Below are 15,115 nucleotides of genomic sequence, written 5' to 3'. Positions count from 1 at the left end.
ACTAGCAATATTTCATTCGTTTTCATAGGAGGACATGAGTACGATGCTATTGGGAATAGATGTAGATGATATAATTAGAAGGCACCAGGCTATTATCAATAGTAGTTAATTTGATAAGTAGGACCAGCTCAATAGTAGTGAATTTTATAAAACACGTTGCTAGAGGTGTTGAGGCAATATTTTTGTTTCTTCACTGAGAGCTTAGCAGTTCAAATTCAGATCAGTTGAGTATTTGCAATCCTAATGTACACACCGGTTTGCAATCCAATAAACTTGCAGGGAAAACGATACAAGCTACAAGTGGTTATTACAGAGGTCAGCACTCCTGATGATTGGTGTTATTTGTCATGCTAAGACTGCTAGAAAGAAACATACCCAAATGGGAGCGCATACATCTGCCTTAACTGCTGTGCAGGCAATATCATGTACTCCCTCAGTTGCAAAATAACTTATATCAAGCTTTTTACACATAAATATCTGACATAATACCAAAAAAATTACCCAGGGAAACAAGCTACACATACGAGAAAAAGAGAAGGAAAAAATTGAGGGTCTATTGCTGCAGCAGCTAAAAAGGGTACATTTTTACCTCTATTTATGTTAATAGAAGTATAGCAGGAGTACCAACTCACTGTCTATCCATTGCCTACAGTGTAAGTCATAATTATAACCATCCCCTTAATTATCATGTACCCAGTATTGACATGGTATGTATATGTCAGTTCTTGCATACATTGCTTCGGCCGGTAAAGGGTGTCAAAATTTCATCACTCTGGTGCAGGATACATAATAGGCCGACATGCTCTGCTCTCAAAACTGTATGTATTCTGAATAGCTGAAATCAGTAGCAGGTATAAATGTACTATGCCGCATCTCCTCAAGAACCATGAATGATTATTCTCTTCTCCCTATTGCCTATTGTTTTCTCTCACTTAGAAGAGAATCGGCACATTGTCAGAAGGTGCTCTACTTGGCTAGGAATGTCCAACGTCGAGATGGCGGTGTTCCAAGAACTCCTGTGTGAGTTTTTTGGCCTGAAAAGTTTGAAGTCTGTAATGGTTTTGCCTGAGTGTCTCGGCTTGCTCTTGTGTGAGCACTAACAATCTGTAAATCAATATTTGAGGTTTCTAACAGAGCTTGCCACTCTACGATCTGTAACCAATATGGAAGTGATTTTAGGTGGTGTTTTTTTTTACCTTAGACTATAGATGGTCTGCCAGCAGACATTGATACTTATAAGTTTCGAGATTTTTTTTAATACTACACTCTTCTATTTTTCACATCATAATTACCCTCGCTTCGCCACAGAGAACTATTTCACTGATGGCTACACCATGATGGTATATAATCTTAACACAGAAATTTAGATTGCATTGGTATCCAGAAAAATGAATACAAACTATTCTGGACGCACCTCACAAACAAATGCATAGAAGGATTGGTAATCAGGGCGTAAAATCCTTCTGTCACCCTAAAAAAAAAGTAAAATCCTTCTGTTACCCTGCTGACTGTTTTCTTGACAGCTTTGAGAGAAGAATAAATACTATGTTTTGATTATCCTCTTTTAGTTGTTTGTACCGACCTGTTCCTGTGCTCATGATTTATTTTTTATTTAGAAAAATCAATTTTATCATAGATAAGTGAGATGGGGACTATTTAGGTTGGATTGCAATTTTTTCAGTAAAATAGTATTTTATTGTATTGCACTGAAGTTCTATGTAGGACAATTATGAAAGCTGAATTTCTTGATGCATCTTGGCATGATTTAATTTAGATTCTAATGATTTCATCACATTCCATGTAATTTATTATGCTTTGCACCAGATTGTTTGCCATCTACTCTTTTATCAGCTTGGCTTCAGCGACGCATATCTCAAAAGAGTAAGACAAAACTATAGAAGTGTGTAGCTATTCAGATAAGGTTTGACGCCATAGCTCATAGAAAAGGTCAGGTAAGGTGTAATTATCTTCATAAATTGTTGTCTTTTTTCACTTCACAGATTTCATTGCTACATGTATAATGCAACTACCTTACGTACTGTCACTGGGATAAATGCTACAGCAGTCATGTAATCATGTAATATTATGTACCAAGAAGATCATCTATAATTATCCAGATTAGCCTTCTACATGTATAGAACTATCTAAAAGCATCTTCCTACTATGTATAATTGCCTGCTGTGTTATCTGTATGCCAGATATAACCACTTGCTCTACTATGTTTATTGCAACATAGAAAAAAAAGGTAACAGCACGGGTGCGGCGTGCCGCCGCGCCAAAACTTCCTAGTAACATGTAATCCTCATTCCCTCATTACCATTTAAAACATAAACATTTTCAATAGATCATAGATAGAAAATTAAACTTAACATTTGCAACAAATAAATGGTTGAGCAACAAGTAAGATGCACCATAATAAAAGGTTCAACTAAGAGAATATATGAAAGACATGACAAAACATATTATAAGACTATTACAAGGATGAGCAAATAGCATCATCATAGAATTTAATGAATTAAATTGCTTAGCATGACCAATCAATATACAATAAGTAAATAAGATATCAAATGGAGATGTATCATCTCTTATGTGTATAAGTTTCTCTAAGTGGACCATATCACGAAGATGTTTATCAACAAAGAAACATGTACACATAAAATAGATACATAAGAAATATAACATGATATCCAGGACAAAGTCATGCACTATACCAATAAGAATTTTTGCTTAATAGCATGACCAAAGACTTAATTTTATCTTATTGTACATTCATGAACTTCAACCACAAACACATAAAATACATCATAAATATCAACAAGGGATAGAAGATAGTTGGGATGCTTTGAGAAAGGCAACAAATATCGCAAACGAGGATACAAAAAGAAATAATTTAATTTGCACTTTCATCGATATTGCACATACGAGATGCTTGAGAAATTGATATGCAATAAAATTTCTAGATAGTCATATTTGGCATGAATGAATCATGAGCATGATTTTATATACTACCCAACATATGTGCTCATCTCAATTTACTCATATTTGCATTAAAGATGTTTCATTAAAATCTTTGCAAGTAGCATAATATTTACAAATCAAGAGATTCATGACAAGATGCAACCACACGGTTGGATACTAGAAAAATATGCATGATGAAATACTTGCTACCGAGATAGCATTGTTGTGGATGTAGTATGTATGAGTTCGTTAATCATCCTATCTTGCCTCAAATTACCATGGAGTCACCACTTCTTCCTAAATATGAGACAAGCATCCAATGCATCTCCATTATACCTAACACAAATGTAAGTACAATCAGTGGCGGAGCCAGAAATTAAACTGAGGGGGGTCGAAACCAAGCTCTAATTTTTTTTTGACAGAAAAGAGCAAAATGTATTCAACAAAATAGCTAGGTCCAAAATTGATTCAATTTGCATATTTCATCAAGTACAACAACAAAATGACTACAAAAACAAGAACACCAAAATAGAGCTACATTTTGATAAGATAATATCATACCATTAAGTTGCATCTAAGCTTGGAAGACGAAATTCCCGCGGAAGATGACCTCTACGGTTGTTGTAGGAATGGAAACGTAGCATAATCTTCTTGTCATACCATGCACTTAGAAATGACCGCTTATCCGGACCTTTGAGAAAATTATGACCATCTAAACGAGTATGGCCTCTCGACAAATATGCCCACCTCATTTTGGGGTATCAAATGATTCAATTGTTCTCCGAATTTCGGGATCGGCAACCACATTTGCTAGTTCAATTTTTTTAGAAACATTTGCTTACAACATTGAAAAAGGAAGCAAAATATGAGGAAAGATTTCACAAATACAGAGCTACTAATTAAACACTAGTGATTATAGATATATATCAAAACTCTGGGGGGAGGGGGGGGAATTAACCTCTACGCGTGCCCTCTTGTGTGCTTCTTCAACCTCTCGCTGCCTCCTGTTTGATCCAGGCGAGCATCCTCGTCGGCGTCCATCGAAGGCAGCGGGGACGAGCCGAGCTGGGGGCAGCCGGGCAGGGCCGACCGGCCGAGCAGAGGCCAGGCGATTGGAGTCGGAGATGGGGCGAGCTGAGCCGCTGAGCAGGGGGAGGCAACTGGAGACGATGGCGGCGGCGGACAGGCGGGGAAAGGCGGCGGCGGGCCGCCGGAACGGGGCGTGGCGACGGTGGGGCTAGGTCGCGTACTCGCGCCGTGCGGGATTGGGGTCTCGCTGTCTCGGCCTCGCACGGGGTTGGAGTCTGCGCGTTGACGCGTCCGCTCTCGTGTACCGCTTGGGTGTCGATTTTTTTTTCCAAAATCTGAGCCGGGTCGACCGACCCTCCTCGACCCGGTGGTGGCTCCGCCCATGAGTACAATATGATTCCCGAACTAATTGAGTCTGAAGTAGTTAGACACACTACATGGAGATTTCTGAGCTCGCCTTTTTATATAGAGGAAATTTCTGATCTTGTCCGGGGCAGACCGCAGTACTGGCCCATTTTTGTAGCCCAACAATCTGAGCACCATGGAAACAAGGCCCGAGCGGGGCAACGCTCGAACCCCTCCCCTCTCTGTGCCTGTGCGCGTCTCTCGCTCCCTCCCCTGGTTCGCTGCGGCTGGAAGCACGCGCCGCCACGCGCCCACGTGCAGCTCCACCTCGTCCTTCTCCGGCGCGGTGCTGCCGACGCTCGGCTGCTAGGCCGCTGCCACTGGCCCGCCTCCTACCCTCCTCCGAGCGACCGTCTGCCGCCGCCCATGAAGAGCTCGAGTGGACGGGCGATGCTCTAGTGGTGAGGACCTGCCTCTAGCATGCTCTCTGCTTGACTCCTAGTCCAGGCTTCCCACTCTGTAGGATAGGTACTTTCTCTCGCTCAAGCAGCCTGAACGCAGAGACCTCCACTCTGCATCGCGCCGCTCGCTGCCGTCCTCCTTGCATCGCGCCGCCGCTGTGAGCTTGCTCTCTCTTCCCGCCTCCCCGTGACCCCCTCGTGCACGCGCCCTTCCTCCTGCCCTACCTCTATCCAGCACGTACAACTTGGAAGGGCGCCACGCCGCCGCTACCAGCGTGAGTGCCCTGTGCTCTTTTACACGAGCTTTATAATTTGTACTCAGAAGCAATGCTAGATAAAGATTGATGTTAATTTGTTCTTCCAACTTTAATTCAATGCATTCGCTCGATAGATGTTTATGCTGTATCTCCCCTGTTAGATTATTGTTCTTTCTTTTCGAACAACGGTAGCTGCGCTGCCCTTTTTATCTCGACAGAGAAAAGAAGAAATTAATTTTGATTGTTTCTTGCAGGAAATTCTGATATAAACTTGCAAGCTTGTTTTATTCTTTCTCGTTTTTAACTCTCAGAAGCTTGGTCTATGAAGTGCAATCTTTTTGCGAGATCTCCCTTCTTTGACTGGTGCCATCAATGTAAAGACGGGTTGGGATTCATCGTCTATGCACCGAGCAGTGCCAGGGTTCCTGCGTCGAGCCCTTATAAGCAGAAATCGCCCCCGGTATTGTGCCTTTCCTCTCTGGCTTGTAGCTTTAAGAGCTTGGATGATCAAGAACCCAGTCGAAGCTCTTTTTGCAGCGAGTATAGAAGCCGGTGTATTCATCCTTTGATCGCACTAGCAGTCCGGACATCGAATTTGGATGAGGCCAGAAAGATTACCTTCAGGGAGTGTGTCAGGTTATATGGCCTATCCCAGTCAGTTGGGTTGTTTGCATTGCTTATGCGGTCATTCTTGCCGCATGGAATCACAGACATCCGGTGCTTGATTCACAGCATTGTTGATTACTGCGGGGATGCTGGGCCAGACTTATTTGAGTTGGCACCTATGTTGGTCAGCAGTATGGGTGGGTCGATGACATTGCTACAAGTTTATGCCACAATCATTTGGATTTTTGTAGATCTGTCAATGTTTGAGGATGCTCTTCTCACTTACATTGAGGCCAAGAAGGTTGGAGTTGAGTTGCGAGTGTGCAACTTCTTACTGAAGAGCTTAGTTCAAAAGAAACAAATCCTGCACGCAAGGAGTTTGTTTGATGATATGAAGAGTTCTGGTCCTTCACCAAATGTCTACTCTTATTCAGTTTTGATGAGTGCGTATACCCATGGAGATAAGTTATGCTTGGAGGAAGCCTTCGAGCTTCTTTGTGAAATGGAAGCAAAAGGTGTGAAGCCGAATGCTGTAACCTTTGGTACTTACCTCTATGGGCTTTGCCGTGCCAGACAGGTGACATCTGCATGGAACTTTCTTCAAATGATTTGTCAGAGAGGCGACCCTTGCAACATTTACTGTTTTAATGCAGTGATTCATGGTTTCTGTCACGAGGGTCAGGTTAAAAAAGCAATAGTGGTGTTTGATGCGATGAAGAAGGGTGGGTTTGTCCCAGATGTCCATAGCTACAGCATATTAGCTGATGCGTTATGCAAACAAGGGGATCTGTTGACAGGCTATTACATGCTTGTTGAAATGGCAAAGAATGGAATTGCCCCTACTCTGGCAAGTTACAGTTCACTTTTGCATGGTCTTTGCCGAGCTGGAAATATTGAATGGGCGTTTGAGCTTTTTAAGAGGCTCAATGAGCATGGTTTCAAGCCTGACCACATAGTGTACAGCATTGTTCTTCATGGCTGTTGCCAACATTTGGATCTAGACGTTACCTGTGACCTTTGGAATGACATGGTTCATCATAATTTTGTTCCAGATGTCTACAATTACACTAGTCTGATATTTGCATACTGTAGACACGGGGACCTTGAAGAAGCATTGGGTGCATTTGAGCTCATGCTCGATAATGGGATAAGTCCAAACATTGTGACCTGCACAATTCTTGTCAATGGCTTCAGTAACAAAGGCCGGATTGCTGAAGCCTTCACATTCCTGGATAAAGTGCGCCAGTTTGGAATTTTCCCCAACCTTTGTACATACAGGGTTATCATCAATGGGCTGTTTAAGGTCAACAAATCTGATGATGTATGGGGAATTTTCGGGGATATGATAAAAAGGGGTTATGTTCCTGATACTGTGATTTACAGTATTATTATTGATGGTTTTGTGAAAGCTTTGGATCTGCATGAGGCTTTCAGGTTGTATCATAAAATGGTGGATGAGGGGACAAAACCTAATATCTTTACTTATACTAGCCTGATAAATGGTCTGTGCCATGATAATAGACTTCCGGAAGTTATGACATTGTTTAATCATATGATTGGGAAGGGTATAAAACCGGACATGATTTTATATACGTCTCTAATTGCATGCTATTGTAAGCGCTCAAACATGAAGGCAGCTCTGGAAATATTCAGAGAGATGGAAAAGGAGGGTTTGCCTGCAGATGCTTTTGTTTATACTTGTTTAATTGGTGGGTTCAGTAAAGTACTTGCAATGGATGGTGCAAACATGTTGATGGAAGAAATGATAAATATGGGTCTTACACCTACTGTAGTAACTTATACAGATCTCATAATAGGATACTACAAAACTGGAGATGAGAGGAAAGCTAAGATGATGTACAAGAGTATGATCCAGGCAGGCATTACACCGGATGCCAAGATGATGTGTATACTGGGCTTTGACAATTGTGAAGATGATTTTCAGGATTCTCCGAAAGATAAGGGTGTAGCATAGGTTTTCACATAGAGATATATTAACTTGGTCAACACAATAATTTCATAATGGTGATGAGCTCTATTAATCAGTCAAGCTGAACCTAGGCCTTTTGGGTTGGTGGTGCTGATGTACTTCATAGCTATTAGGTCCACGAATTGAATGAGAATTTCCAAGGATTGAGCTATTTCTTGTTCACGAGTAAGTGCTGAACCAATACTTACTTTGAATATGACAAAAATGATTGTTGAGATGGAGCCATAACAAAGGTATGCCACCATTTTATAATTATCCTTCTTGTTCAGGGTTTTCAAGAAGTTCCTGTGCAGTGCACTACCTTGAAGTCAAGGTATGATTAGTTTCACAATTATGGTCTTGTATTTCTTATTTGTCTTTGCAAGTTTGGTTGAGTATCAACTGAAAAGTTCACATGCATCGATCAACACCAACTTTGCTGGTATCCCATTCACAGCCACCTTACTAAGGAAGAAAACAGAGGAAAGAAGCTGAAAACCATTACAGGACACCACACACATTGACTGTTATAGTCAAGAATATGGGTCCTTGCAAAATACAACTTCAGCACTATTGCAGACCCACTTCTGTGCATTTTGATATATCCTGGAACCATTTCCTCACGCGGAGAACTAGAATATAATATATTAGGGGGACAAGAGTACTTGTACATCTAGTTGCCTCTTTTTTGTCTGCCCTTTTATTGATTCCATTTTATTATCTGATGTTTAAGTAAAAAATGATTCCAGGATGGCAAAGAAGTCCACAAGAAACAGAGTAAATTGCACGAGTATCTAGTGCTGCTACTCCTATGTGATCAATTAGTGGACTGACTTCAGAATATGAAGATGCTAAGGAAGGTCTTTCTGTTTCTCTGTCCTCATTCTGCATCATCTGCAGTGTACATTAACTGATGCATATTTGGCAATGTAGCTTCTTTCATGTATCTAAAGCTAAATTTGGTGCTGCAGATAATTGTTGAGCATGCTCGAGATCCTTTTGCCCCATACGACATTGAAAAGGCTGGGTTCCACTATCATTGACAAAACAGAAGAACCAATTGTTCACCCAGCCCCTAAAGTCCACGCGTAACACTGGCTGTGGTGGCGCGCAGATGTTGCTTCCATAGCGGAGAATCAAAGAGTGCCCTGAACTCCTGAAGGGCGGCATCATCCACCGAGAGCTCATAGGGGAAATCCCCAAGGCTTTGAGAAAGACGAATTCAGCTGCAGATGCTTTTTTCGGCAACTTGCGTTGAGACGGTGCAGGGAAATTGAGTCCTCTCCACGCTACGCCCTGAAATAGAGCCATTCACACCATGGAGGAGCAGAGCCATTCACACCACGGAGGAGCACCCGTATCGTGTTCCACTATCATCATTGAGATAATGAAACAAGCAAACCAACTGTTCATCAAGCTTCCAAAGTACACCCAAAACACTGGTGAATGCTCCAGGTACACCATTTCTTCAAGATGTTGCAGCACGTGGATACATTCATGATAGATAACATGTGCCTGCTATGTTCTAGGGCAAGTACTTTTTTGTAAATAATATAGGTGAGATTTATAGTCTAAATTCCATGGTACATGCCGATTTCTAGCTCATTCCTAACTTAAATATTCATATTCATTTTGCTACTTGCCATTACATAATTAGTGTGTTCAATCTTCACTTTATTAAGGAACCGTTCCAAAAGTCTACTTGATTCAATATAGTTCACTTTATTAAGGAGAAGAAGAAATAAGATCTACATCAACACTCAAGCTTGGGGGAGTTCCCCAGTCTTTTATGCTTTCTAGTTCATCATATCGCTTTTAGTCGTCATCTTTAGTTTGGTTTTGCTTTCATCTAGTAGTTATCAATTCTCTCATAGTTTGGAAAGATCTTAGAGCATTATCATCTATCTTTGTTCAAGTGGTTAATGAAATATAAATTATGGTGTCACTTTTGTCTGGAGATTTATGGGTAACACTCATGCAGATGGGGACAAGAGTACTCGTACATCTAGTTGCCTCTTTTTTGTCTGCCCTTTTATTGATTCCATTTCATTATCTGATGTTTAAGTAAAAAATGATTCCAGGATGGCAAAGAAGTCCACAAGAAACAGAGTAGATTGCACGAGTATCTAGTGCTGCTAGTCCTATGTGATCAATTAGTGGACAGATTTCAGAATATGAAGATGCTAAGGCAGGTCTTTCTGTTTTCCTGTCCTCATTCTGCATCATATGCAGTGTACATTAACTGATGCATATTTGGCAATGTAGCTTCTTTCATGTATCTAAAGCTAAATTCGGCTCTGCAGATAATTGTTGAGCATGCTCGATATCTTTTTGCCCCATACGACATTGAAAAGGTTTTGTTCCACTATCATTGACGAAACAGAAGAACCAACTGTTTACCCAGCCCCAAAGTCCACGCGTAACACTGGCTGTGGTGGCGCGCAGATGTTGCTCCCATAGCGGAGAATCAAATAGTGCCCTGAACTCCTGAAGGGCGGCATCATCCACCGAGAGCTCAGAGGGGAAATCCCCAAGGCTTTGAGAAAGACGGATTCAGCTGCAGATGCTTTTTTCGGCAACTTGCCTTGAGAAGGTGCAGGGAAATTGAGTCCATCTCCATGCTACGCCCTGAAGCAGAGCCATTCACACCATGGAGGAGCAGAGCCATTCACACCACGGAGGAGCACCCGTATCGTGTTCCACTATCATTGAGATAATGAAACAAGCAAACCAACTGTTCATCCGGCTTCCAAAGTACACAACCCAAAACACTGGTGAATGCTCCAGGTCCACGCGCCACTTCCTCCACCTCTCGACCGGGTAGAAGGAGCTCAGCGGCCGTTGGCGTTATTATCGCCAGAATTTGACCGCATTGGAGTTGGGCCGTGATGAAGATGGACTTGGAAGATTTACATCTAAGAGGAGTTTCTGAATCGGCCTTGGGGCTAGAATTTGGGCCAGCGTGCCCGTGTATCTGTAAATAATAGTAGTGTACGTGTCGGTTAGGATTAAGAAACAGAGTCTAGCTCGTACACGGTTGGGTTTATGCCCACGTTAGACAGTCTACGGACTATAAATATGTATCTAGGGTTATTGAGAAAGGAGGACAATCACGTTCACAACAAACACAAACCAGGCGCATCGCCACCCCTTATTTCGAGGGTTTCTTCCGGGTAAGCATCATGCTGCCTAGATCGCATCTTGCTATCTAGGCGGTACACGTTTATTCGTTACCTTGTGTTACTCGTGCTGAAGCGTTGTTGATGGCGAGTAGCACTATTTATCGTAGATGTTTTGGGGCTTGCATTGATGCTTTTCTTATGCATATTTGCTTAGCAATGCCGTCCCTCGACATCTAGCTGCCCTTACACCTATCTAGGTGTAAGGGCAGCACCTTGCTTGTTCGTTACTTAGTAGATCCGATCTGTTATAGTTGCTCCTTGTTCCAAGGATTAGTTTAATATCTGCATGATTAGGCCTTATGCTGGGGTTGGACGATCCGGTAGTGCGTGAGGTGTTGTTTCACCGTTCCTATAAGGGATGTTCCGGGAATTGACTTAACGTTGGTTTTTAGGCCTCTTTTAGGAATAGTTTCCATCATCTTTCGTATCTGCTAGGCCCAACTACGCGTAGGATGTTCCGATTATGCGGTGAAAACCCTAAACTGTCGTAGATTGGTTTAGCTTTGTTTTGATCAAGCAGGATCCCCATGTCATCGTAAATCCAACGTGAACCATGGGGTGATCGGCTCCTTGAGCCGATCCACAGGGCAACCTGAGAGCCGATCGGGCTCGTATTTAATGTTTACGTGTCTATCATGCAGGAGACTAGTTGAAGCAATCCAACACCATCCTGATCAGGTATAGGTCAGGTGGCACGCCCTTGCAACCGCCAGGACGTGTGCTGGGACTTTGCGGGACGACGCGAGGCACCAGGGCCCACTAAGCGGTCTTGGGAGTCTCCCGGCTCTTCGTGTTGCTTAACCACTACTCGCCGGTGGGTTTTGGCGAGCAACACATTTCGGCACGCCCGGTGGGACACTTTCTACAACAACCACGTCAACATCGGCAGCCAAGATGTCGGACGAACCGATCAAGTACGAGGATCTACCTGCAGAGCATAAGAAGAAATACGATGAGCTGAAGGCCATCTTTGAAGCCGATCTCATCGGCTCTTTTGAGAAGACCCGGTCGCACGGCATCCGGTTCAAAGGATTCACACCCGAAGGCGCGTTCGAGGGATTAGATCTGTCTCTCCCTTCGGAGGAACGTACCAGAGCCCTGCGCCAAGAAATTAACTATGCTGTGGCTCATTCTCTACATCGGCATTCTGAGAGCCTGGTGAATACGCTTGAGCGAGTTGCGCTTCGTGTGGTGCAAGAAATCATGAAACATCAGTATTCTCCGTCAGGACCTGCTTTAGGGACTCACCAGGGAGAGATACCATTCCACACGAGGCCACCACTGCCATTCGCGATGGCAGCCCCACAGCAACAAGGTTCACCGGCATACGTGGTCTACAAGGTTGGAGGTGATCCCGGCGACTACCAATTCTTGTATGAGCCGCCCAAGGAGATCCCACATGGATACGTGTGCACATACGTGCCGGACTGCAACAACTGGACGCGCGCGATCCAAACTTCGGCAGGAGGAATTGCCGGAGCAGGAGCGATTGTTACGGCAGGAGGGATTGCTGGAGCAGCGGGGAGTTCTGGAGCAGATGCTGAGAAACAGGCGTGGCTAACTAAATATGCCACTACAACAAGTCCGGACACCTCAACCCCTACAGCTCCTACTGTGGATCAGATCAGCGCAATCTTGAGAGACCAGTTCGGTATCCTGCCGAAGAAGAAAACAATCGGCTATTCCAAGCCGTATCCCAATGAGTATGACCTGATCCCGCTGCCACCTAAGTATCGGCTCCCTGACTTCACAAAATTCAGTGGATCAGAAGGGTCTAGCTCCATCGAGCACGTGAGCCGATACTTGGCACAGCTACGTGTGAGGTTCTTTGCTCAATCTCTCACGGGTCCAGCCTTTGGGTGGTACACCTCGCTACCCCCAGATTCAGTTCGGACATGGAAGCAGCTGGAAGAACAGTTTCACATACAATATCATTCGGAAGCTACCGAAGCCGGCATTGCCGATCCGACGCAGGTTCGGCAAAGGCGAGGAGAGACGGTGTCCGAATACATTCAACGTTTCGGAACCGTCAAGAACCGATGTTATTCGGTTCATTTATCCGAGAAAGAAGCGATCGAGCTGGCCGTGGCAGGCCTCGCAGCGCCACTCAAGGATCTGACGTTCCAAGTGGAGTACAATTCGTTGGCGCACATGGTCCAGAGACTAACTTCGTATGAACAGCGCCACCCAGAATTGTACCAAGACAAGTTCAAGCGCACGATAGGCCTGGTCGACGCTGAGGAGGATGAAGACCTTGCGGAAGATCAGGAAGTCGCCGTGGCTGAATGGACTCGGACGGCAGTTCCCGTGTCCTGCAAATGGGTGAAACAACCAGGGCCTCCAAAAGGGTTTGACTTTGATTTAAGCAAAACTGAGCAGATTTTTGATTTGCTGCTGAAGGAGAAACAACTGAAGTTACCCGAAGGCCACAAAATTCCTACGTCACAAGAGATGAACGGTAGGCCATACTGCAAATGGCATCACACGTTCACCCACGCCACCAACGACTGCAAAGTGTTGCGCGCACAGATTCAAATGGCGATAGAGTCAGGCCGATTAATCTTCGGACAATTTGCCATGAAAGTAGACACACATCCGTTTCCTGGCGTCAACATGGTGGATCTCAGTCACTCCCTAAGATGCGAGCCAGGTTTCTCTTTTGGTGTCAACATGGCAGGGCTTGGGACCCGCCATGGCAAAGATAAAGCAGAAAGCAGTCACTCCCGTGGCAAGGAGAAAGAGGAGGCCGATCCACGCGACCGGCCCCAACATGATAACGGACGGTACTCGACGGAAGAAGAAGTGAGAAGCGTGCGGTATCAACGACCACTCTCCGCGCATCTCCTTAACAAATATGAGCAGCGGTATGACCGACGTCGGCGCTACGACGTGGATGACGAAAGATATCGTCGGTCTGATGCAGATGACAGGAGGTATCGTCGATATGATAGAGACGATGAAGGGTACGAGCGTCACGCTAGAGGGAAGTCAAGAGAGCAAGAAGACATGGATAGGCATTGGAACTGTCCTTTCTTTAAACACTGCTGGGACTCAGGAATGAGCCGATTGCCTACAATCGAGAACTGCCCAGAATGTAGACCGCAGAGGAAGGGAACAAATGAAGTTTCAGTGTTCAAGCGTCTCGGGCCTCTCCCACCTCAGGACAAGCGAGCTGAGTCGTCTCAAGATGAAGACTTCGAGGAGTCAGATGAAGAAGAAGATAGGTACCACCGGCCAAGGTGGTGCCCTGATGGACTCAGCCATTCGCAGAAGCGTAGGGTGCAGCGGCTACGAAACCTGGAGGAAGCCGAAGCACAGTACCTGTACACGTTGAGGAAGGCACGGCCCGATCTGGCCGTGAAAATTCAGCAAACGCTGGAGACAGAGATGCGCCCGCCAAAGAAAGTGTGGCGCCCTAAACGGACAAAAGCCGATGCAGAGGCATCGGCTGATACAAACATGGTGTTCATACTCCCGTCAGAGTTTTGTGCTCCAAACGACGAGGAAGTATCGGTGGCTCAATTCGACTGCGGTCCACGGCCAGTGATCTTTGAGAAGCCACGAGAGAGGAGCTACGGGCATTTGAAAGCTCTATGCCTAAGAGGTTATATCGATGGGCAGCCTGTCGGCAAGATGTTGGTTGACACGGGAGCGGCGATCAACATAATGCCGTATTCCATGCTACGACGTTTGGGACACTCCAATGACGATCTGATCAAGACCAACGTCACGTTAAGCGATTTCAACGGCCAAGCATCAGAAGCAAAAGGTGTTCTGAATGTAGACCTGACCGTAGGCCGAAAAACCATACCTACCTCGTTCTTCATCGTCGACAGACAAAGCAATTACGCTGTCCTGCTAGGAAGGGATTGGATTCACGCTAACTGTTGCATCCCATCCACAATGCACCAATGCATCATACGATGGGATGGAGATGAAGTGGAGGTTGTTCAGGCAGATGACTCAATCGAGATCTCACTAGCTGCCATGAATATTTGGGATGCAAACGACCAAGAGCCGCTCTCGGAATCAGTTTGGACGGTTGTGAACGCATCGATGCTTCAAAAAACGGGGTGAGGCTGGTCTTATCCACCGGCCTGACGGAGTAGCAAGATCTAAGGCACTAGGCGTACGTGGCAAGGCCGATCCCCGCGATCGGCCCCAAAAAATAAAAAGCACGAATCTCATCTCGAGCATGTCACGTAGCCATAGTAGAAAACCAAGAAGTTGTAGACCCTCATTGAGCATTGCAATGAAAAAGGAGGCCGATTCTAGCAATCGGCCAAAATTATCCTCGACATGCATTTT

At 44.6% G+C, this 15,115-nt stretch overlaps 1 long non-coding RNA gene and 1 pseudogene across 1 annotated transcript; both read left to right on the top strand.

Annotated features, from left to right (window-relative positions):
• Nucleotides 1-263: 263 nt before the first annotated feature.
• LOC124680937 lies at nt 264-1,195 on the top strand. Its single transcript, XR_006995633.1, has 2 exons — nt 264-425; nt 506-1,195. It is a non-coding gene; the product is annotated as an uncharacterized LOC124680937 (long non-coding RNA).
• A 3,781-nt stretch (nt 1,196-4,976) lies between these two features.
• Nucleotides 4,977-9,903, top strand: LOC124680938 (annotated as a pseudogene).
• The last annotated feature ends 5,212 nt before the right edge of the window (nt 9,904-15,115 follow it).

The sequence above is a fragment of the Lolium rigidum genome, unplaced genomic scaffold, assembly GCF_022539505.1.
Source record: "Lolium rigidum isolate FL_2022 unplaced genomic scaffold, APGP_CSIRO_Lrig_0.1 contig_31078_1, whole genome shotgun sequence".
In the NCBI taxonomy this organism is placed as follows: domain Eukaryota; kingdom Viridiplantae; phylum Streptophyta; class Magnoliopsida; order Poales; family Poaceae; genus Lolium; species Lolium rigidum.
The sequence above is the reverse complement of the archived record's forward strand: the minus strand, read 5'-3'. Positions and strand labels throughout refer to the sequence as shown.